This window comes from Anticarsia gemmatalis, chromosome 28, assembly GCF_050436995.1.
Source record: "Anticarsia gemmatalis isolate Benzon Research Colony breed Stoneville strain chromosome 28, ilAntGemm2 primary, whole genome shotgun sequence".
Lineage (NCBI taxonomy): Eukaryota > Metazoa > Arthropoda > Insecta > Lepidoptera > Erebidae > Anticarsia > Anticarsia gemmatalis.
The window spans coordinates 239,892-263,895 of record NC_134772.1 but is presented as its reverse complement, the minus strand read 5'-3'; the positions used below and the strand labels follow the sequence as shown (position 1 = coordinate 263,895).

At 35.0% G+C, this 24,004-nt stretch overlaps 2 long non-coding RNA genes across 2 annotated transcripts in view; one reads left to right on the top strand and one right to left on the bottom strand.

The window, feature by feature from the left end:
* Positions 1-24,004, bottom strand: part of LOC142984934 (uncharacterized) — a 273,228-nt gene that overhangs the window by 122,723 nt on the left and 126,501 nt on the right. The gene's annotated exons all lie outside the window — the stretch shown is intronic.
* The window catches only part of LOC142984899 (uncharacterized), a 68,212-nt gene that overhangs the window by 33,931 nt on the left and 10,277 nt on the right, over positions 1-24,004 (top strand). Inside the window, exons 3-4 of the long non-coding RNA XR_012960169.1 lie at positions 12,028-12,057; positions 22,756-22,840. This is a non-coding gene — a long non-coding RNA (uncharacterized LOC142984899). The remainder of the gene's footprint in view (positions 1-12,027; positions 12,058-22,755; positions 22,841-24,004) is intronic.

Here is a 24,004-nt window from a genome sequence, read left to right as displayed (position 1 = left end):
GTTCACGCCCTTTCACCAAAAAAAAACCTATCTATATAACTAAACTGACACTTTTTGACAGCTGATACAAGGGTCTATCCAAACTATCATTGGTTTAAAAGAAATGGGACAACCTTTACCTAGTTTCTTAGAGAAGTGTGTGTTTTTATAACCCTTATAAAAAGTGTGGGTGTGATATTTTTTTGTTCAAAATAGGTGTGGCTTTTTACCTTATGTTCTTTGGCTTTTTGTAGAAAAGGTTTGGCGTTATGTATTTAAAGGATACGCCCTATTTTGTTGCAAGAAAGAGTCAAGAGACTATACATTATTTCTTTAATTCCATGCAAATGAGAAAAGCAAGAAATTAACTGCTTCTAGATTCTGCACGGTGGTGTACTTGCGAGATTTCGAGTTTGGTTTTTGGGGTAGAATAAATGAGCTTATTGCCATATACTGGGTACGGGGATCTGGGGTATTTTAGAGGACATGAAAAAAAGCAATTTGAGTTTTCCTGTCGTAGATTTCAATAGGAACTAGCAAAATCCCAGCATTTTTTAAATAGGGCCATGATGCAAAGAAATCTTAAAGGATCGATAAGTTTGAAAATATAAAAGGGAGGCATTTACTCAGCAGTAGGACAATACAGAAAGCTCACAAAAAAAAATCCTTTTGCTTGACCCAGGAACCAAACCTCAGATCTCATGATCAGCAGTCACATACATTCCCGCCTACCAGAGAAGCAGTCTTTATTACCATATTTTTAATATTAAATAAAATTTCTCTACGGACTCCTAACACCGGGCACATAAGCGGACACCGTCCCCCCCCTACGACCTTCCCCCCTCCCCCCTCGGCGTCACAGCATCCGTTTAGAACAGAGGTAGACAACCTGAGGACGATATCACAAGTTAATTGAAATACGTTTAATTGAATATGTCAATGATGGGTGATTTCTGATTAAATGGAGTTTTTTATGCTTTTTGGTCTTTTTTGGGACGTGGTGTTATTTTTAATCTGGAGTTAAAGTACTCTTATAGGTAAAATAATCATGCTTGATATCTCTTAAGGCGCGAACAGGGTAAAGTGTATTATAGAATCTTCTAAGATTTAATCGTTTACAGTACTTATGTCTTGCAATGGGTAACCCTTTTTCTTTCTCTAATAAATAATTTATCACTTCTCCAATTGAATGCAAATCGGTTCAGCCATTTCCACGTAAAATAGAGACAAACAAACACTTGTCTTTTACAATAAAATATATGTAATATAGTCATTTTATACACACAGTACTATAAAATAATTCCTACAAAACAAGCTAGAGGCGCTGATCAGTTTTTCATAAAACATTTATCATTCACTATTCGATTTACTATAATTCAATAATAATAGGAAATTGCCCCCTCAGTTATAAAACAAAATTACCTTTATAAATTCTACACGTACCTAGATATAAAATCACGCCTTCTCATAAAAACAGGTAGAGAAAAACCTCACTTGATACGACCCTCACAAACTTTAGTTGGCTCATTCACATCCATGAACTCTGCCTATCAACCAAAAAGGTTGCACGTCTCTGCGGCAGATCATACGATCGGCTCCGTATCCCACTGGCGTTAGAAACAATAGCACTAACACTAACTAACCTACAATTTATAATTCACTATACACAGCCCGTGGCACTGTCTGACTTAATGTTGGACAAAAACCATTACTGTTTTTAGGAAAAAAAACACATTCTGGGCAGAAATGTCTATATAAAGAACTAAAATATTTTAATCAAATTGATAATTGAGCTGGCATATCTGAGAGCTCTTTAAAACAGTTCTTGAAGGTATGCAAAGTCCTCAACCCGCAATAAGCCAGCGTGGTGGACTCAAGGCTTAACCTTCATTACGAGAGAAGACCCTTGCCCTGCAGTGGGACAGTAATGGGTTTAATTTATTATTATTTTCCTTATTTTTGATAATTGTTTTTGTAGTGTTTGTGTGTGTCAGGATCGACTCCCAGGTGGGGCCAAGTGCTATAAGTCTTTTCTTATTTCTATTGGAATATTTATCAATAGTATCCTGGAGTTTGGTAACATGCCCGGCATGGCAATAAGCTCGCCCCCTATTACATGGGACTAAAATGATAAATTGCGTAGCGTAGTTACATTTTATACACCTTTGCCTACACCTTCGGGTATATTATATTATATCAGTCTAGCCTTTCTTCCAACTATGTTGGAGTCGGCTTCTAGTCTCACCGGATGCAGCTGAATACCAGTATGTTACATGCAGCGACTGACTATCTGACCTCCACAACCCATTTTTTTTACTGGAGACTGTTTTTGACCTGGGGATTCGAAGCCGAGACCTCTGAATTATAGCTTCCTTAAAAGCAGACAAGTCAGTAACATAGCAACAGACACTAATAACGGTTACTTAAACAAAAAACAACATAATTGCTTATGATATCCGTCTGTCGTTATGTCATTTTAAACTATTATATTCGTATCTGATCACTGTATTTTATTTTAAAGACAACTCTTGCACTAAGAACTGCTCTTGTGTCGCGGGGACTTTTACAAACATACAAACAACGGACAACGGTATGACGGACGGTACAACCAGACCTGAAACGACTATTAGAGAATCGTAACAATATTTGTTCTCGCCGTGCTGACCACCTTAACCACTGCACTATGGAGACCGACAAATTCAGTGAATATAAAAACTAGATTATGCTAACAGATTCACCTTGGTAGTATTTTTTTTCTAAGCTAGCTCATGTTCATTTTTAGATTATTTTCTAAAGAAATGTTTAGCTTACAATGTCCTCCTAGGGTCTTTTTCTGTCACATCGCTAAGTTTTACATAAATCTGTTCAGCAGTTTTTACACGAAAGTGGAACCAACATAATAGTATAAGTAATTATAATAATTTTGTACAAAAAATTAAGAAGAAAAAAATTTATATTTTATTTTTAAAAATTAACGCGTTGATGTCTTTTTCTTTTATAATTGTGTATTTTAGTTAAAATAAAATAAAAGAATATGATATAGGAAAAAACCTATATTTTTTGTTTTTTTTTACAAAAATATTTGATAGATAGTCTCTCAATTACTTATTCTTAGTTTGTGAAACTATAGTCACTATAATACTATTGTAGTATTATTTTAAACTTGAATGAAATCGAATCCAGAACAACACAAAGCAGCAATCACTGATTATTATTTCTTTGTTTAGGGATTAAATCAATATTACGAAATTATGATATTTTATTGATATTTAATCAAACACTGCCACTGAAATAGTTAAGGTACTATGGAGACAAGTTTGTACAAGAACACCATCAACGATTTGTTATACAAGAATTAGAAATATTGGACGAAATCACTGATTACTATTTCTTAGTTTGTAATTCAAATCAATTTTTGGAAATTATATAATTTATTGATTTTGATCAAATAGTCTATGTAAGCAAGTTTGTAAAAGCCATCAACGATTTGAAGATATACAAGAATAAGAAATATTTGGCGATTAAAATCAGTGTATTATAGTTAGTAGTGAGTGGAAGTCAGTGAGTGTACATTCTGAACTGACGATACATACATACACTGCCATTTGTGTCAGTATTTTACTTAAATAGTTAATTTTGTATATTTATTCAGTAAAAAGAAGCACAGGCAAAAATATACTACCAAAATTCAAGAATTCATTCAAAATTATACATCAAAAACGTTGCACAGCCGTCCACCCTAACATTAAAAGTCCCTAATCATCAATTTAGAGCTACACTCACCCCAAAACTGCATCAAAATCGATACAGCAAAACACGGTATTGGTCATTTTATTTGATTTTTATTCCACCCTTTTAAAATAGGGGTTGGATGGCCAATGGGGAGCTTTGCTTTCACCCTATGCTATTATTATTACAAAAAGAAAGTTTGCAAAGGGGATTGTAAGCCCTTTTCATCCCCTATACATAGGGGTTGGTATAACTAGTTCCAGCCCTTAGAGCAGAATTTAAATTTAATAATAAATAATCGATATAACTGCAGTGAAATTATTCTTTAGGGTGGCATTTTAAATTCAAAATTGTAGTTTAGATTTCTATAAAAAAATTTTGACACCCCATTTCGTTTCTTTGAAAGTTGATTTTTGGAAATATAAAAAGCAGATGTCTTTTGTAAAGGTTTAAAGTAACTGTATGTAAAATTACATCTAAATCGGTTCAGCCGTTTGGAAGAAAAAACGACCCAAGTACCTATATGATGATTATTTATTTTTAATCATTTTTGGGCACTTTTTTTTATTCGAATGGTATACAAGTTAACTGCACAGTATTTAAAAGAGTATATACGGTTGACGTCAAAAATATCTATAGGTCACATTTTCAAAAGCATTTTATTCAATGAAAATAATAAAATTACTACTGTATATTAACTTCTAAGTAATTTTACAATTCCTGCTCATTATTTGCTGGCAATAATTTAATTGATATTTTGACACAAGATGAATCAATGATCCACCATCTTGTATGACAACATGTATGTATGTGAATGAAGTAAGGGAAGTTTGTAAGGATCCTACCAAGTGACGTTCTCTGGTCTTTGCCCCTTTGGGAAGATGGCGTGATTTTATGTATATATGTATGTATGGGTCGTTCTAAGTTATGAGGTAATTTCAGTGTCAATGAATTTTTTTATATTTTTAATTGATAATTTATTTAAAATAAAGCTGTGAGATTATCAAAGCCAGTATCTTCTGTAAGGTCACTAAAATTCACCGATGAAATGTTTTTAATTTAGTCACAAAAGCGCCTTAAACATGAAAAATTTATCTCCCCTGGTCTGTCCTTTAACCAATCATGTTAATAAATTAGTATTTTTAACTATCTTTAAATTATTAAATAAATTAAATTGTGTATTATTTAAAAACTAGACAAACTAAATTAAAGCAATGAAAAAAAATAAAAAAGGTAACATTTAGATATTCATAAAATGTTTAATATTGAAATTTGTCCCTCGTATATAGCATCTCTTCCCCTGGCGTTTTGTTTTCATTAAAAACTCACGACTTTTAATTTCGCCGCGTAAATTCTGACCTTGAGCACAAAGTTACTAACGTGAAGTTGACAGCAAGCCGTCGGCGCGAATGCGCCCGCCATATGGTTCGCTATTACACAGACGCCACTTGGTGAAAACTGTCGTGGTTCAGTGAGTGTGTTCTTTCCCCTGGTAAGATTTTATTCTTTATTATAAGCATAAATATTTTACTTTCTTCCTAGAATTACTGTAATGTGTGCAAAGAATCGTAATCTTCCCGTCTAATAACTTGTTACAAAAATTTAGACTTTTATATCGATATTTTGTCGAAATAGTATCTCCCCTGTCTTCTTTCCCCTGCCGCTTAAGGTACCAGGGGAGATACTTACTGCTCAGGGGAGATATCTGCTTCCTGCTTATGATGCAGTTATCCATTATTTAGTATCCGAGTGTATTTACCTAGCCTGGTTTTAGTTTAAACATAAATCTTGTTATTTTAAATGTCGATTGTACGAGTGTTTATTGTCGCTTTCATCCTAAATATCTCATACCAGGTAGTGTTCCTCGAAACTCTTATTGTTTTTGTAATAAGTAAAGGAGCAGTCCTTTTTAACCCGGTTACCTTATAGAAAAACGTCGATGCCAAGTTACCATATTTTGGTTACAGATTATGGCGGCACGAAAAAAAATGACGCGTGAAGAACGCTTAGAAAAAAAACGTGTAGCGGAAAGACTGAGATACCAAAAAATAAAAAATGACCCTGTGAAATATGAACAGCAAAAGATTAAAGAGCAAAAGAAATATGATAAGAAAAAAGAAGGACTAATTAAAACTGTGAATGAAATGACACCTAGAGAACAAACAAATTGATTTTCGTATAATGTCATGTTTTTGTTGCTTTGTAGGAATGAAAGATTATTTTATAGTGAAGTCTGATGGCTGTTGAAATTAAGTCTGATTAATATTAAACAAAAATGAAGTTGATTCTCAAACTACCACTGTTATTTATTTCTTAACACAACATAAATGTCCCTCCCCTGTCCTCAGTATCTCCCCTGGTCAGTTATAAAATGGTAAAAAATTAAGATTTTGTCTGGCTGTTGTCTGGGTATGAAGATAATAAGTGTTTTGGTAAGAAAATACTGATACTACATTAATTTTTTATCATTTTTGTCATGCCGCCTCTTCTAACATCATATTACCTCTTAACTGAGAATGACCCGTATGTTTATGTCAAAAAAGTTTTGACCAAATTGAAATTACATGTATGTAGCAAAGTACCATATATCCTAGACTAGAACTTCAGAATTAAAACTAGAAACAATTATTTGTGGATCGCACAGATAATTGTCTTAAGTGGGAATCGATCCCACGACCTCCCGACGCAATGGTATTGGCGTGGTGACCTAAACCACTGCACTATGGAGGCAGTCGACTCACTGATCTGATAGCAGCAAAGGTCTTTTTATATTTTTAAAGAAACAGTCTATCTTAAGTCATATTTGACTAATATCTTAGCTCATAGGGGTAAGGCCTTGAGTCAACCACGCTTGTTTGTCGTATGGTTAGTGGTCAACCTAGTGTCAAAGTTGTTCACGCCGCCGGAGACCACGCAGACCAAGCATAGTCCAACAGCTGAGTAGAGTATCTTATGTGCACGATTCACAACTGACAGAGATAATACAAAACTGAGAATTTAATATATCAGTGAGATAAGGAAACTACGGGCTTCAATTGAGAAATAATCAAATCTAAGTAAGAAAAGATAAAGTACTTTGTCTGGGAATCGAACCCAAGACCTCATCTTCGGCAGTCTAACCCATACGACCAAACTCAGGACTTCTATTGAGAAATAGTCAAGTCTAAATAAGAAAAGACGTACTTTGTCTAGGAATCGAACCCAAGACCTCATCTTCGGCAGTCTAACCCATACGACCAAACTGCGGGCTTATATTGAGAAATAATCAAATCTAAATAAGAAAAGATAAAGTACTTTGTCTGGGAATCGAACCCAAGACCTCATGCTCAGCAGTCAAATACACTATAGACGGTAGATTTAGTGAAAATGACTTCTGGTTGCCAACTCAATTTCGAGACCAAACTTTGCGCGGGATACGATCAGCTGTTCCAAAACTTCCAGTTCGAAATTAAAATTCAAAAACCTACTTTAATTCCAAAGCAATTAAGTCTATATTCCTTTAATAAACTGCAAAGAGAGTTTTTAAAAATTCCTAAATCTCATACATTGCAAAAAGCGAGTGCGGTCAACGAACTCTAACATTTGTGTGTGTGTGTAACAGACATGTAGTTACACGAGCAACTGTCTATGTGTGCGTTGTCTTTCGAGCGTGGTTTATATGTGTGTGTGTGTACGTATAGACGAGTTCGTGTCTGTGTGCGTGTATTGTTTCTTTGTGTGCGCCTCCAGACGTGTACAGACACTGTGTGTGTGTGTGTGTAACTCCTACGCCATGTCTGTGTGTGTTCGCCAGACTGGAGTGTAAAGCGTGTTGTTTTTATTGTGTCTACGTCATAAATGGCTTTTTTCGAAAACGTGATTTTTGAGTTGAGTCTAGGTGAGTTAGTTGTTAGGTTTTCGGTTTTGTTTATTTTTGTTGTGTATTTATATAAATAATAAGTTTGTACTTTATCACAATTTAAATTATAAAATACTTAGGGCGTAGTGAATAAATAAATAAATACATATTACGATTTAATAATAAATCAGTTGGCTTATTACAAGTTTTATAGCAAAATAGCTGAAGACACCCAAAAGTTTGAGTTTAACTTTGCTCAATAATAATTGGTTTCAAAATAATTACTTAAAGTTTTCTTTAAGAAGGGTTTCCCCTAGAGATTTAACAATCTTTGATGCAATAATGAAAATAGTAAACTAAACAAAAAAAGCAGATAGCATTGCCGTCAAGGCCAAGCCCCCTCCGTCATACCGGGAGAAGATCCATGCCCAGCACTCGGATATTAAAAGGTTGAACTAATCAGTACCATGGCTGTGACATAATCTATCGTTTTTTCTAATCAGGTTAAGCCGTTTCATGAAAGAAGGACCAACTAACTAACACACTTTCATTAATATTACTATGGAATTTGTTTAATCAAAATAAAACAATCTTGTTTTAAGTTAGTTTTAAAAATACTCTGGTCGTTTTCACAACACCTATATCCTTGCACTGTAGAAGGTCACTACAATCGCAACAATTACTACAGTTTACGTAAATAACTAACAATTAATAACAATCATACCTTCCCACACGAACGAAATCCGTTTAAATTTAACACTACCATTATTGGACAGGATTTTTGTATTAACAGTACGACGTAGTACTTACTTATAAATCAAATAACAATCTTATTGTTATCTTACTCTGAAAAATTTAAATAAAATGAGACTTTCTTTATACAAAAAAAAAATATTATCTCAAAATTGTACATCAAATAATAGATTCTTCTGTAAGTGTGTATGTCACTGAACTTCTCTTAAACGACTGGACCGATTTTGATGATTTTTTTTGTGTGTGATCTGAGAATGGTTTAGATTCACAATTTTGTCCGCTGGACAATAATTTTATAATTATTTTTATTTATTAGACAGGACTACGTCTGTCGGGTCCGCTAGTTCTATATATAAACGTTAAACTTTATCAAAATTGTACATCAAATAATAGATAACATCACGCTCGTTATACCTAAAGGTGTAGACAGAGATGTATGAAATACATGCATTTCGTCGTGTTAACCATTAGTCCCATGTAATAGAGAGCAACCCTTTTGCTATCATCAAATAAATTAGATTACAAACTTACGAAAAGTAGACCAATCATTATACTAAAAAAGAAATAGTATTTTTGCTCACAAGTAATCTCAAAAGTCCATCCAATCTTCAAATAAAAAATACCTTTTATAAAACACTAGCTGACCCGCGCAACTTCGCTTGCGTCACTGAAGAGAATGGGTCAAAATTTTCCCCGTTTTCGTAACATTTTTCGTTGCTACTCCTAATGACCGTAGCGTGATGCCTATAGCCTTCCTCGATAAATAGGCTATCTAACACTGAAAAAAATTTCAAATCGGACCAGTAGTTCATGAGATTAGCGCGTTCAAACAAACAAACCAACAAACAAACAATCAAACAAATAAACAAACAAACAAACTCTTCAGCTTTATAATATTAGTATAGATTAGTATAAATAGTATAGATTAGATTACAAACTTACGAAAAGTAGACCACTCATTATACTAAAAAGAAATAGTATTTTTACTCACAAGTACTTTCAAAAGTTTACACAATCTTCTCAAAAAATATACCTTTCATAAATTGTAAATATTCCTAAATAAATAATACAATAAACACAAATTAATTACATAAACAAATTAATTACCACACCCAATCACAATATTATAACAAAACATCATGTATATGCATCCGTAAGTCTGTGCTATCTTAGTGTGCGTGAGCGTTGTGTACATACACTGAGTTATGTGTATGTGTGCGTTGTCTGGGTGTGTCTGTGTGAGTGATGTTTCAGGATACAGGATGGACGACTTTTGATTTTAGTAGACGTCAGTTGGTTGAAGCCAAAAAATACTTGTGAATTGTTGCTTGTAGTCTTAGGTTTGATTCCTGTGTTGTTTGATTGTATGATGAGATGTATGACTTTGTATGAAAATTTTATAAATCGTTATGAAAAAATCTTTTTAAAAATGCGGTTGAAAATACTAGTTTAAATGGAGGTTACTAGCTAGGTAATACACTAATAACTTTTCCAAGTGATGTGTGTGTTATAAATAATGATCACTTGTTATAACGGTGAAGGAAAACATCGTGATGAATGATATGTCTGACAGTTGTTTAACACAACTTTTGAGGGAATACTCGACAGCAATTGACCAGCGTGGTGGACTTAAGGCACTATAAAGGATTTTTTGAACATCCCACTATTGGACTAAGCCCTTGGCCCATAAGTGGGACATTAATATAATAAATAAATTTAACCCATTAATGTCTCACTGCTGGGCAAGGGTCTCCTCCCGTAATGAGGGAGGGGTTAGGCCTTGAGTCCACCACGCTGACCAATTGCGGGTTGGGGACTTCGCATACCTTCAAGAACTGTTCTAAATAACTCACAGGCATGCAAGGTTGCATCACAATGTTTTCCTTCAAGGGACAAGAGATAATTACTTCTAATACACACATAACTTCTAAAAGTCATTGGTGTCTTGCCTCGGATTCGAACCTGCGACCACTTGCGTGGGAGGTACCAACTTATGCCACTCCACTATCAGAAACTTAAATTTAATTACCCCTCTAAATTCTCAAGTTGCCCAACGAGAACGGAATCCGCTACCGTTCACTCAATATAAATCAATAAATACCAATGACTATTGCAAAATCTGATCATAATCGGCACAGCCGTTTGCGAGGTCAAGAACACGCGAATTTGTATTCTATGTTAGTCTATACGCGCCTACTATGCTAAGAAATATATTTATATAGAAGAATATTTGTTTGTCTTGATTAATATAAATCGGCTTTGGGACAAGAATAATTTAATTTTTAAGAAAAATTGCTATTATACTAAGACTATGAATATGACAAAAAAAAAGTACAATACAAAAAAAATAAACGAAATTAAAATAAATTAAATAGTTAGGAAATTAAGAAATTGCATAATGCATTATTAAATTTAAAAAAAAAATGTTTTATTAATTTATTTAGCTTTAAATTGTAAAATTCTAAAAATACGTAATAATTGTGACGAAAAAATATTATATGTAATAACATTTTAATGAGGATTACAATATATTTTTTGCCAACTTGCCACCTTCACTATTGCGGCACACATATTATATACCTACAATCTACATATAGCACAATATAGCACATATGTATAATTACCCTCTTATTCATAAACACACTATAAACCTATTTTAGTTAAAACACTACTATAATATGTTTTCTCTTTTTCATTTCGCTAAGGAGTGAAAGAAACAAAACACTTTATAAGCCTTTCATAACTTCTTATATTTTTATTAAGTTAAAAGGATAATATTTTTCTAAATTACCAATTTATCAATATCACTTTACCTACTAAACCAAATATAATGAAATTTAGCAAAGTGATAGACCAGATTCTAAGGAACCATATATCTAGTTAATTTGTTTCCTATCAATAAATCCTCATACGGGCGGAGTCGAGGGCATAACTAAATGTGCTAAAATGCAAAATGAAATCTATCTTTCATACTTTCACAGTTAAAATACTAAACCAATTGAGCTAAAATTAAGCAGACTTATAGATCATATACTAAAGAACAATATAGTAAATAAAAAATATACTAACACAAGCAAAACCACGTTAAAAACTTAGTATACTAAACAAAATCGTTCTCTAGGTAACTAGGTCGGTACTGACCTAGGACAATCGCTTCTTGCTTGAGACACTAAGTAATATATAGTCACTTATTTTAATTATTTACTTAATGTTATCATAGCTTATTGTGTAGTGCATATTGTGTGTGATGTGAGGTTAAGCAATGATGGCAAGGTATGGTTATGGATGGGTGACCAAAGGAAAATGTAATCGTGAGTGGGTTTTTGAGATTTGTATAATGATTTGAAGTTAAGCAATGTCAATTAGGTATGGATACAGATGGGTGGCCGAAGATAATTTAAAGTAAGAGGCTTTTTGGGATTTGCACTCTGATTTTGAGTATAAATGATGATTTGAAGTTAAGCTTTGTCGTCTAGGGTATGGTTATAGATGGGTGATCGAAGGTTAAATTCAAAGAGAATTGAGAATCGTATATAGATTTTGAGAATAAATTGTTTTCAAATTGGTGTGGTCCCATGGTAGATATGTGTATAATTATGTTATATAATAATATACCTCATCTACTGATCATGAAGTCTTGGGTTCGATTCCCAGAAATGTACGTTGGCTTTTACTTTAGTAACGTTATAATTTAATAAGTAACTAATATATTTTCGTTTCTGTTACAGGTGAGAATAAATGCTGAATAACTTCAAAAGGTAATTATTAATAAACTAACCAATATTTGACCCTAGGTCTTAACAACTTAAAATAATATTCATCAAAATTGCTTTACTATCTATCTATCTATCGTATGGTTAGTGATCAACCTAGTGTCAAAGTTGTTCAAGCCGCCCGAAAGGCCTTTGACGTGGCTTAACGACTGTTATCTTAGTAGACAACAACCGGGACCGACTTTTTACGTGCCCTCCGAAGCACGGAGACGCTCAGTTCAAATACGACTATGCGGTCACCCATCTACAGAATGACCGCGCCAACGATTTCTTAACCCACAGATCGTTTACCGACCGGTGAGCGCAACTGGTTATGAGCGCCTCTATATTAGTATATTAGGTCGGGGAAAAAGTATTTTCGCATCATAGTATGTATGAACTTGTAATAAAATCTCTTTGGCTTCAAGAATCACAAGTGAGTACACGGTTCATTAGGTTTCTTTCAGTGAGCTCGTGAGGCACCCAAATATAGAGCTTTTTTGTGTAGAGAAAAGATTTTATTACAAGTTCATACATACTATAATGCGAAAAGACATTTTCCTCGACCTAATACATACACAATACTTTCACGTTATATTAGTATTTAGTTAGAGCAATTATTTTCATCCCCTAGTCTCACAAGGTGTAGGTAGAGACGCTCGTCTAGACGGGGTCATTGACCTCCGCTGTCTGCAGCAATGTCATTTGTTATTGTCTATTGTTTGATTCCCGACTCGGGTACTATTGGTGATTGAAATGGTTTAGGTTTGATTCTCCGGTTGTGTTTTGGGATAGATTTTATAGTATTTATGTCTTCAGTCGCTCCATGTAAAACACTGGTATCCAGCTGCATCCGGTGAGACTGGAAGCCGACTCTAACATAGCTTGGAACAAAGGCTAAGCTAATATATTATATGTCTTGCCAGAATATCAGAGTGATTGTCAATTTCGAAGACTGAAGTTCGATTCCCGAATTGAACAAAATTTAAGTCTAGCTACTTTAAATAGAGTTATACTATGATGTTATAGGGTAGGGTTAGGTACAAATCAAGATGAATACTTTTGGTAAAGAAAACACAGGGTTTGATATTTGTTTGAAACAATATCCTATTACTATCCCACTGCTGGGCAAGGGTCTCCTTTAAGACTGAGGAGTTAGGCCTTGAGTCCACCACGCTGACCAAGTGAGACTCCATTCCTTCAAGAGCTGTGTTAAACAACTGTCAGACATGTCATTCATCACGACGTTTTCCTTCACCGTTATAACAAGTGATCATTATTTATAACACACACATCACTTGGAAAAGTCATTGGTTTCGAACCTTCGACCACTTGCGTGGGAGGTTGCTTATATCACTTATCAGTGTTCTAAGATATAATATATTTTTAATTTGACTTTGATAAGTCAAAGGTTGGGATTTGAACCTGAGACTGGCGTGGGAGGACAATGTTATGTCTCGTTTATTTAAGGGATGTTTTGACTGTAATTATTTATTCAATAATCACGAAATATATTCGATACGATGATGAAAATATCATCCTTTAATTCAGCTAACTTTTGAAAATGAGTTAAACTAACTCCATTGTATAATGTTGTTTCAAAGACAGACAGGCTTTTTAATACAATTATAGATTCACTTCTTTATAAAGATTTACTAGGGTAAAATATCCTTTATGAGTCTATATAGTAAAAACACCTAAGTGGCCATCTTAAGAACCTAGTTTTGAAGTTAATGAGAAAACAAACATACACACAAATTTTGAATTCATTAAAAGTTAAAATTATACTCCCTTTAAACAGGAAACTAATTGCAAGTGATGTATTATAAAAATGTCATGCATGAAAACATCGTGATGAATGACAGTTCTGATAGTTGTTTAACACAGTCCAATAAATACAAAATTTTACAAACATACAAAATCAAAAACCACCAAATTCTTAGCTTCAAAACCAATAACTTACTTCAAAAATTCGCACTACACAAAACTGCACAAATCAATTTAAAACTAACAAAAGTGTATGCCGGGAATTGAACCCGCTGCATCGTCGCGACGTCTGCCACCACATCGATCGGGGAGGGACCCCGTGTATTGTGACTGTAGCCTGTAGGGACTGAATTCAGTGTCTATCTGACTTTCGGAGAGAGTACACGTCGCTTGGCTGCGAAGTGCCGCGAAATTTTACTTAAAATTTTACGTTTCGTGAATGAAATATTGTGTTTTTTTGGTTTTTAAAATAGATGGTTAAGTTATAAGTGTTTTGGAGTAAGAAATAGTGGTTTATTGTGAAGTTTTGTTATTTTTTGGGACCTATTTTGTGATTATGTGCGAACATTATTAATATTAGGGCAAGTTTTTTATTGTCAGTTTAGTTTAAAAGTGCAATCATTTTGAGGAAACTTATAAGGAGAATACTCATTTTTTTTTAATTTAAATCAACTGAAAATATATTGTGGAAAAAAATATATTCAATATTATTTTCTCTACTACTTATACCTATTGGATAGGTTATCCGTTGGATTATATTGAAAGTATTTTTCATACATTTGCTGAAATATCTTTTAGATACTTAGGTTATTGGATAACTAAAACAAATCGTGATACTGGCCCTAAAAATTATGAGACTACAGTTTTCAAAATATCGTTTTTAGTGATTCTGTGAATAATATTTTCAATGTTTAAGTGTTGTGTTATGTTTATTTCTGTGCAGATTCAATTGAGGTGGGTTTAATTTATTAATTACTTAAAAATTATAAAAGATAATTCTAGTTTAAAAAAAAAAATTTTTTGAAGTGATAGAGAACTAAAGGCCTACTGACCTAAGTCAGAAAATTTTATATCTTTAATTTTAATTTGATATCATGGTTTATCTTTCGATACGGTCAACCTAGTGTCAAAATTTGTCTTACAACTTTTTTTCTTAATAGACAACATTGAACCTTTCCTTAAGATCAAATACAGGTATTTGCAATATAATCACTAAGAACAACTAACAGTTTCCTATACCACTCTGTATATATGTAATTAATAACCTAATGACGTTTGATGCAATTTGCTTGTTAGTGGGATAGTGAGATAATAAGGGGGGCAATTTCTGACTTAAATATTAATATTGTTAGGCATAAGATATGTGGAATTTGATTAAAGAAAATAAAAAAAATGATAATTTTATATCTTACCTGCATGCTAAATTTCAGGACGATCCGTCCAGTGGTTTGGACTATGCGTTGATAGATTACTATGTCAGTTAGTCACCTTTGAGCTACATATATTTAGACAAGCTGACTCGCACAGCTTCGCTTGCATCACATAAGAGAGAATGGATCATAATTTTGCCCGTTTTTGTAACATTTTTTGCCGGTACTCTGCTCCTATTGGCCGTAGCGTGATGACATATAGCCTATAGCCTTCCTCGATAAATAGGCTATCTAACACTGAAATAGTTTTTCAAATCGGACCAGTAGTTCCTGAGATTAGCGCGTTCAAACAACCTCTTCAGCTTTATAATATTAGTACAGATAAGCTGGGTTAACACATACGATAGATTAACCCATTTTTTCTACTGACCAATACGCGAGCCTGAACCAGTCTACAAAAGGTACAAAACAGGCTTATTTTAGTAACTAACAGAACATACAGTGATACACGGATGAGTGCACTACAATCAGACTGACGTAAGGTCACGACCCGTGACCGTGACCTTCACCTTTGACCTCACAGGTCACTAGATTAATACTAAGTCTAGATTCAATACCTTTGCACATATAAAAACTAGCTTTTACCTGCAACTTCGTCCGCCACCTGAATTTTCGGAATGCGTCATTTTCTCTGGGTAAAAAGTAGCCTATGTCCTTTCTCGGGTATCAATATATCGAAATTTCAAGCAAATTGGTTCAGTTGTTTAGGCGTGATTGAGTAACAGACAGAGTTACTTTCGCATTTATAATACTAGTATGGATACTAACTTTTGACAAACTACCCTCAGTAACGCTCACCGGTCGGTAAACGCTCATGAACAGTTTTTAAAAAGAGTGTCCAGGAGTTTGTTGGGAGCTCTTCTCATTAGCCCTACCTTCCGAACTGGCGGTAAATTCACTCTCTGTATCATTGACTATTATAAGTGTCAGCATTCGATCTATATGAATAAATAATTTGATTTTTATTTTGTGTGTTAAGTAACTAGTACATTACAAAGATGTAAGTGCAGTGTTTGAGCTGAGCATCTCCGTGATACAAGTCACTGTTCTGGCGTCAACAACTTTGACACTAGGTTGATCACTACCCAATAGATAAAATGCATTACTCTGATCTTCTATGTAAAAACCACTCAATGTACTTTAATGAAATTTGGTATGAATTGCTCTTGTGTCATATAGACTTTTAGAATGATAGTACATTGTACACCAAAAATCTATCCAAATTTACAAAGCTCTGGGCAGGAACTTTTAACACAAACACAAAAGACTGTTTCGTCTTCCCAACCGAACCGCTAAACCAATAGTTATGAAGTTTTGCATTAAGATAGATAAAGACCTGAGATCACGTGAGGTCAGAAATAGATGAACGAAACTAGAAACCTAAGGTCTAAACCCCATGGGAAAAAGCGATGTATTTATGTAAAAAAATGTAATTATTCGTTTCACTAAGCATTTAGTTACGTGTGGTGCATTATAATTGTGATTTATTAATTATTTATACCCATTGTTGAAGTATAAGGCAGTCTGTTGATATTCTGTACGTAAGTAACTATGAATAAGTTTCTGAGGCCTTACTATACTCATGCTACGATACCTCTCTGGTCTCTGTCTACCCTTTTTGAAAGAAGGCGTGAATATATGTATGTATGTATGTCTGTAAGTATAATTATCATAAAAAATAAGCGTATGTTACTATGTTTCCGTAACTAACTCATCAATGTAAAAGCAATTTACTAGTAAAGTTGTGAAAGCATTCATTCATTTTTAATTTATTTTTGAAAATGACAGACTTTTTCCTACTATTGTACCTTTGACTTACTTGCTTGACATTTCGGCACAGGTTATATTCTCTGCGTTAAAAAGTATTAAAAGCAAGAAAAATATTACAACAGAAAAAGTATTAACTTAAAAATGTAAACAAAATATGTCGCCGACTGTACTTTCGCCAAAAAACGTTAAAATTTTTAAAAAAACGGCATTCCACCCCAAAATGCAATAATAATAATAACATCAAACGCGCCGCGTTTTTACAAAAAAGAGTGCTTTTTAACAAAAAATTTCGCTAGCTTTTATAAACACCCCTTCTATAACCCTAATCAAAAAGTGCATTATATTGTACAATAAGGGAAAAAAACTATCAATAAAATCAATAGTAGCAATGGGGTAGGAACTACCCCTAATTTTGGGGTACTGCGTGTCACTGTGACGAATTTCTGGAAAAAAATATCGCTTGTTAAAAATTTGTGTGGATTTTTAAAGTACGGTAAAAAATATTGTTGCATTATATGTGCCATTTGTTTAGAAGAGAAATCAAATCAGTCTAGTCTTTCTTCCAACTATGTTGGAGTCGGCTTCCAGTCTCACCGGATGCAGCTGAATACCAGTATTGTACATGCAGCGACTGTCTATCTGACCTCCACAACAGTTACCTGGGTTATAACACGATACTCCTCGGTAAAAGTGCTACGCTTGCCGACGATGTTCTGTAGATGGGTGACCATATTATACATATCGAGTTATTTTTCGGAAGGCAGGTTAAATTGTAAGTCCTGGCTTCCACGGTCGATGCAGTACGATCGAAACGTCGGATAAACAAATAAGGTATCCTAAACTTTAACTTTCAATCGCGGTTAAGACCCGTTGCATTATAATATTATGAAAAGGCTTATCCAGAAGAGTTAATATAGGGCATACAGGACCACTGAACTTATATCGTACAGTTTTAATTGTAATACTTAAACAACAGTTGTAAACTCGAAGGACTAGAGTTTGAATAACTTTAAGAATAAATACATACATTCATCAAATCACGCCTACATTCCGTGGGGTAGGCAGAAACGATAGTACGATCCTTACAAAAAAAAACTGAAAATATCTTTAATTAGATTACATTATTTTATTGATGCATTTATTACAAGAAATAATTAAGTATTAACCGTTACTTAAACAACATACGGAACCGTTAAAAATAAACATGAAAACCATAAAACTAATATATCAAGTAACAATAAATTTAATCCGCGAAAAAAATCATTGGCCGCGCGCCATTGACAACTTTTTTTATATAATTTTACACCATGGCGCAGGAATCAGCTGCTGAGCCTATACGAGACTCACAAAGGAGGTTTTTTAAAACCTTTTTTTTTACTTTTAAGCGAAAGGGATGCGGTACAATGGCGAATTCTTTTTTAAACGCTTTAAATTGCGTACGTTTGGTTAGTGTGGATTTGCGAAGTCGAGAAATTTCGATTAATTTTTTTTAATGATAACCGACTGGTTATTTCGATACTGTAGTAATTAATCAAAATCAAATCATTTATTAATTTAGGTCAAATGCTGACACTTATGATAGTCAATGATACAGAGAGTGAATTTACCGCCAGTTCAGAAGGTAGGGACAATGAGAAGAGCTGCCAACAAACTTCTGGCCACTCTTTTTAATCGCCAAATGGTTTATATAGATAACTTAAGTAAGATGGATATCTTACGAGATTTTTAGAGGAGTTCAAGCTTTGAGTCCACCACGCTGACCAAGTGAGACTATTACTTCAAGAGCTGTGTTAAACAACTGTCAGACATGTCATTCATCACGATGTTTTCCTTCACCGTTATAACAAGTGATCATTATACAGTATACACACATCACTTGGAAAAGTCATTGGTGTGATGAACTATCGGATCACTGAGGTGGAAGGAAACCATTCTATCAATATTATAAGTTATTTTGATGAAATTTAAACTTTACCTAGAAACTAGCATAGACTAGATTTATATTAGAGTAGCTGACCCGCGCAACTTCGCTTGCGTCATATAAGAGAATCATAATTTTCCCCGTTTTTGTAACATTTTTCGCTGGTACTCTGCTCCTATTGGTCGTAGCGTGATGATATAGCCTATAACCTTCCCCGATAAATGAGCTTTTTTTCAATCGGACCAGTTGTCCCTGAGATTAGCGCGTTCAAACAAACAAACAGACAATCAAACAAACATACTCTTCAGCTTTATAATATTAGTATAAAGTATAGATTTGTAAAATACATTAAGGGATTGAACTTTGACCGTGCACGTAATTTTTCTATAAGGTAATATCCATACTAATCAAATATTTGCGAATAAAATAAAAAAGTACCCCCCTCTTCTCACAAAGGGGTTGGCAATGACAATTAGACCACAGAGCGTACACCATCTGTCAGAAAACATCGGCTAACTTCGGTTAAGTTCGGGTGAACACGGCTTTTCTAATTTTATGATATACTTATGATTTTTCCAAGTAAATCACTGGTATTCAGCTGCATCCGGTGAGACTGGAAGCCGACTCCAACATAGTTGGAAGAAAGACTAAGCGATGATGATGACTAGTGACTTCTCCAAGTGATGTGTGTCATCATCACCACTTTTCTTCCAAGCTATATCGGAGTCGGCTTCCAGTCTCATCGGATGCAACTGAATACCAGTACTTTACATGGAGCGACTGTCTATCTGACCTCCACAACACAGTTACCTGGGTTATAACACGATACTAAATAAGACTGGTTGTCAGACCTTCAAGCTTCTGACTACTGTTAACGATTGTCAAAGATCTTGAAAAATAACAGCTGGGAGTCACAATTTAACGTGCCTTCCGAAACACTGAACAACTCGATATGTATAATACGGTCACCCATCCACAAGTCAACCTCGGCAAGCGTAGCTTAACCTCGAAGATCGATTTGGCTGTTGATAGCTAAGCCACGAGCTCCTCTTATAGTACATTGAAGTAAAACTCAAAAAAGCGCTCTCACTGCCATCTACCGTCTTGCACAGTACAACGGTTGCCCTAAACCGGTTTGGCAACAGGTTTGTCAGCCAGTCTGGCAACCGTCTGCCATGTGGGTTCATTGTCTCCTGAGAGCTGACCTTGCTGTGATAACAGATTGCCATGATACGTCAAAGTCAAGGATTCAACACAATACTAGATTAAAGCTCATCGCTACTTGCGTAAAAAAGCGAAAAATAAATATTATTTAAATTGAAATATCCCTACATAACTAAGGGCTAATATAATAAAACTAGCTTATGCCCGCAACTTCGTCTGCGTAGTTTGTGACTTAGGACAAAATTTTCATACAAACTTTCATCCCTAATTTTATCCTTTTGGGGGTATAATTGATCAATATCCTTCCTTAGCGGATGCCTACGTCATAACATCTACCTGCATGACAAATTTCAGCTCGATCCGTCCAGTGGTTTGGGCTGTGCGTTGATAGATCACTATGTCAGTCAAGCAGTCTGTCACCTTTGAGTTTTATATACATAGAAGTATAGATATAGACGTCCATAGTAGCGCTCACCATTCGGTAAACGATCTCTGGGTTGAGCAAACCCTGGCGCGGTCATTCCATAGATGGGCGACCGCATACTGGGCGTCTCCGTGCTTCGAAGAGCACGTAAAGTCGGTCCCGGTTGTCAATCAAGATAACAGTCGTTAAGCCATGTCAAAGGTCTTCGGGCTTGAACAACTTTGACACTAGGTTGACAACTAACCATATGACAAGAAGAAGTATACTGGTCAACCTAATATCAAAGTAGTTGTAGTGTTAGTGGTGAACTGTAGTTATGTTAAACAACAAGCGTGACTTGTATCACGGAGACGCTCAGCTCAAACACTGCACCTACATCTATGTAATGTACTAGTTACTTAACTTACTGATCGTTTACCGACAGTTTAGCTATGAACGCGTCACCAGTATTTACACAATAAATACATTTTATCGACATATAAACCAAGTCGTTATCAGCGGCTCTATTTACTATGATTGATAACGCTAGACCAATTTCTATTGGTTACTGTTCATAGATAAGTTTATAGGGAATAATAATATATATGTAGTACTCGTAACCGTTAGCCTGTTGCGCTCACCAGTCGGTAAACGATCTGTGGGTTGAGCAAACCTTGGCGCGGTCATTCCATAGATAGGTGACCGCATAGTGGTACTTGAATTGGGCGTCTCCGTGCTTCGGAGGGCACGTAAAAAGTCGGTTCGGTTTTATTGTTGTCAATTAAGATAACAGTCGTTAAGCCATGTCAAAGGCCTTCGGGCGGCTTGAACAACTTTGACACTAGGTTGACCACTAACCATACGATAAGAAGTACTCGCAACCGGCGGTCCTGTATGACAACATGTATGTATGTGAATGAAGCAAAAGTTTGTAAGGATCGTACCAAGTAACGTTCTTTAGTCTCTGCCTACCCTCAGGGGTATAAGGCGTGATTTTATGTATTATGTCATATAATAGCCCAGTGGTAGTTAGGAGCATTTGAAGCAAGAGATCAGAGGTTCAAATCTAATACATCAAAGACTTTTTAAAGTAATGTGTGTTATAAATAATGATCACTTGTTATAACGGTGAAGGAAAACATCGTGATGAATGACATGACTGACAGTTGTTTAACCTAACACAACTTGGCCAGCGAGACCTTAAAGTCTAACTCCTCCCTCATTCTGGGAGAAGACCCTTTCCCAGCAGTGGGATAATAATAGGTAGTTTTTTTTATTGGTCTTATGTCATAGAGTCTATTACCATATATCGGACATGCCACCAAACTCTAGGCTACTATTGATAACAATCTAATACAAAGCTTTATAGTAATTTGTCCGAGCCGGGAATCGAAGTCGTAAACTTCCGCCTCAACAGTGATAATAATTCGCGGAAGACTTATGTACTAAGAGTTATGTAATAAATATTATTATGTATTGACGTCCGTTATCTATGTCTACATCGTTTCCTGTGTTACTTTGTATCGTTCGTTCACTATTTAGACCTTAACTACAGTAAATCCTACTAATATTATAAATGCGAAAGTTTGTGAGTATGTATGTATGTATGTTTGTTACTCTTTCACGCAAATACTAATGAATGGATTACGATGAAATTTGGTATATAGGTAGCTGAAGACCCAGAATAGCACATAGGCTTACTTTTTATCGCGGAGTTCTCACTGGGAGTTTCCACGCGGACGATTTTGCGTGTGGCCTCTAGTATATAATAATAATAACGTCCTAGCCGATATTCGCAGTTTCATTAAAACAGGCCAACTGTGCAGGACTTTGTTTATAGTGTCCAAGTGTATGCACAATACACAGGTACACTCTCTATTCCTTTACTCTCATAGTCTACTGGTACGGATAAACCGACAATGCTAGAGAAAGGTCAGGCACAGAACCATAGACGACGCGTGCTCTCCGAGGCACGTAGGTCTACGACCTCAACTTCCTAACTCCGGGAAATTTCTAAGAAATTCTTGACAGAAAATATCAGAAAAATCTTTTTGGCCTGAACCAGAATTCGAACCCAAGACCTCTTGCGCCACCGACGCAGTCTATTTTAATATATACACATAACACCACGCCTGTTATAACCGAAAGTGTAGGCAGAGGTATATGAAATGTCACGTTTCGCCATTAACAATGGTAGTCCCATACTGTATGAAATAAGATGTTTTAATGAAGTTTCTTAAACATTTCAGGACTTCAAAATGCTGGCTGGATCGACGGCGAAGAACGGATGGCAACAGGGGAGAATAAGAAAAGAAAATGTTTGATATATTTCAGGTAAAGTATGTTTTAATTGTCTAATTAAATATTATTGGGAAACTAGCTTTACTATTATTTACAACGTTTTTCAAAATATGCTGATACTAATATATGTATACAATAATAATAATATTATTTTATAACTCCTACTAATATTATAAATGCTGAGGTTTATGAGTATGGATGTAAGTTTGTTACTCTTTCACGGAGAAACTATTGTGCAGATTTTAATGATATTCGGTATACAGATAGCTTATAACCTGAATTAACACATAGGATACTTTTTACCCTGGGAAATCTTTTCACGCGAAGTCAGGGGCAGGAGCTAGCAAATACAAGTAAAAATCTCTCTCCCAGTCTATCACGGTCTGCTACAAAACTGAATCAATTTTCATACAAGTTTGGTAAAGACGTGGCAGCTTTATAACTTCATGCTTAAACTAGGAGTAGAACAGTAATAAAGAATATCTTTAACTAGCTGACCCACGCAACTTCGCTTGCGTCACATAAGAGAGAACGGGTCAAAATTTTCCCCGTTTTTGTAACATTTTTCACTGGTACTCTGCTCCTATTGGTCGTAGCGTGATGATATATAGCCTATAGCCTTCCTCGATAAATGGGCTATCTAACACTGAAAGAATTTTTCAAATCGGACCAGTAGTTTCCGAGATTAGCGCGTTCAAACAAACAAACAATCAAACAAACAAACTCTTCAGCTTTATAATATTAGTATAGATAATGGGTTAAACTAAAGTTAGCGCAGAAGATGTTGGGCGACTGCTTATCATCAGTCTAGCCTTTCCTCCAACTATGTTGGAGTCAGCTTCCAGTCTCACCGGATGCAGCTGAATACCAGTATTGTACATGCAGCGACCGGTATTTTATAATAGTCTCTTTAAAGCCTACCTTGACTTAGGTCAGCTCAAATCGTACGGTAAATCATAGAAGATGATGGAACTTTACCGACAACGGTACTCTCGAAAGTCACGGATTCGATTCTTTTATAGTTATATAAAGAAAATATTCAATTCGCTGCGAAGAAATCACTGAAAGGAGACCCCCTGCTGCTTATGGCATTACATTTTACTTTACAGCCAACTAGTAGAATCGCGCGGCTTTGCATGCTTTTAAATTAGAATACATTTTTTTGAACCCATCACTATCACACTGCTAGGCAAGGGT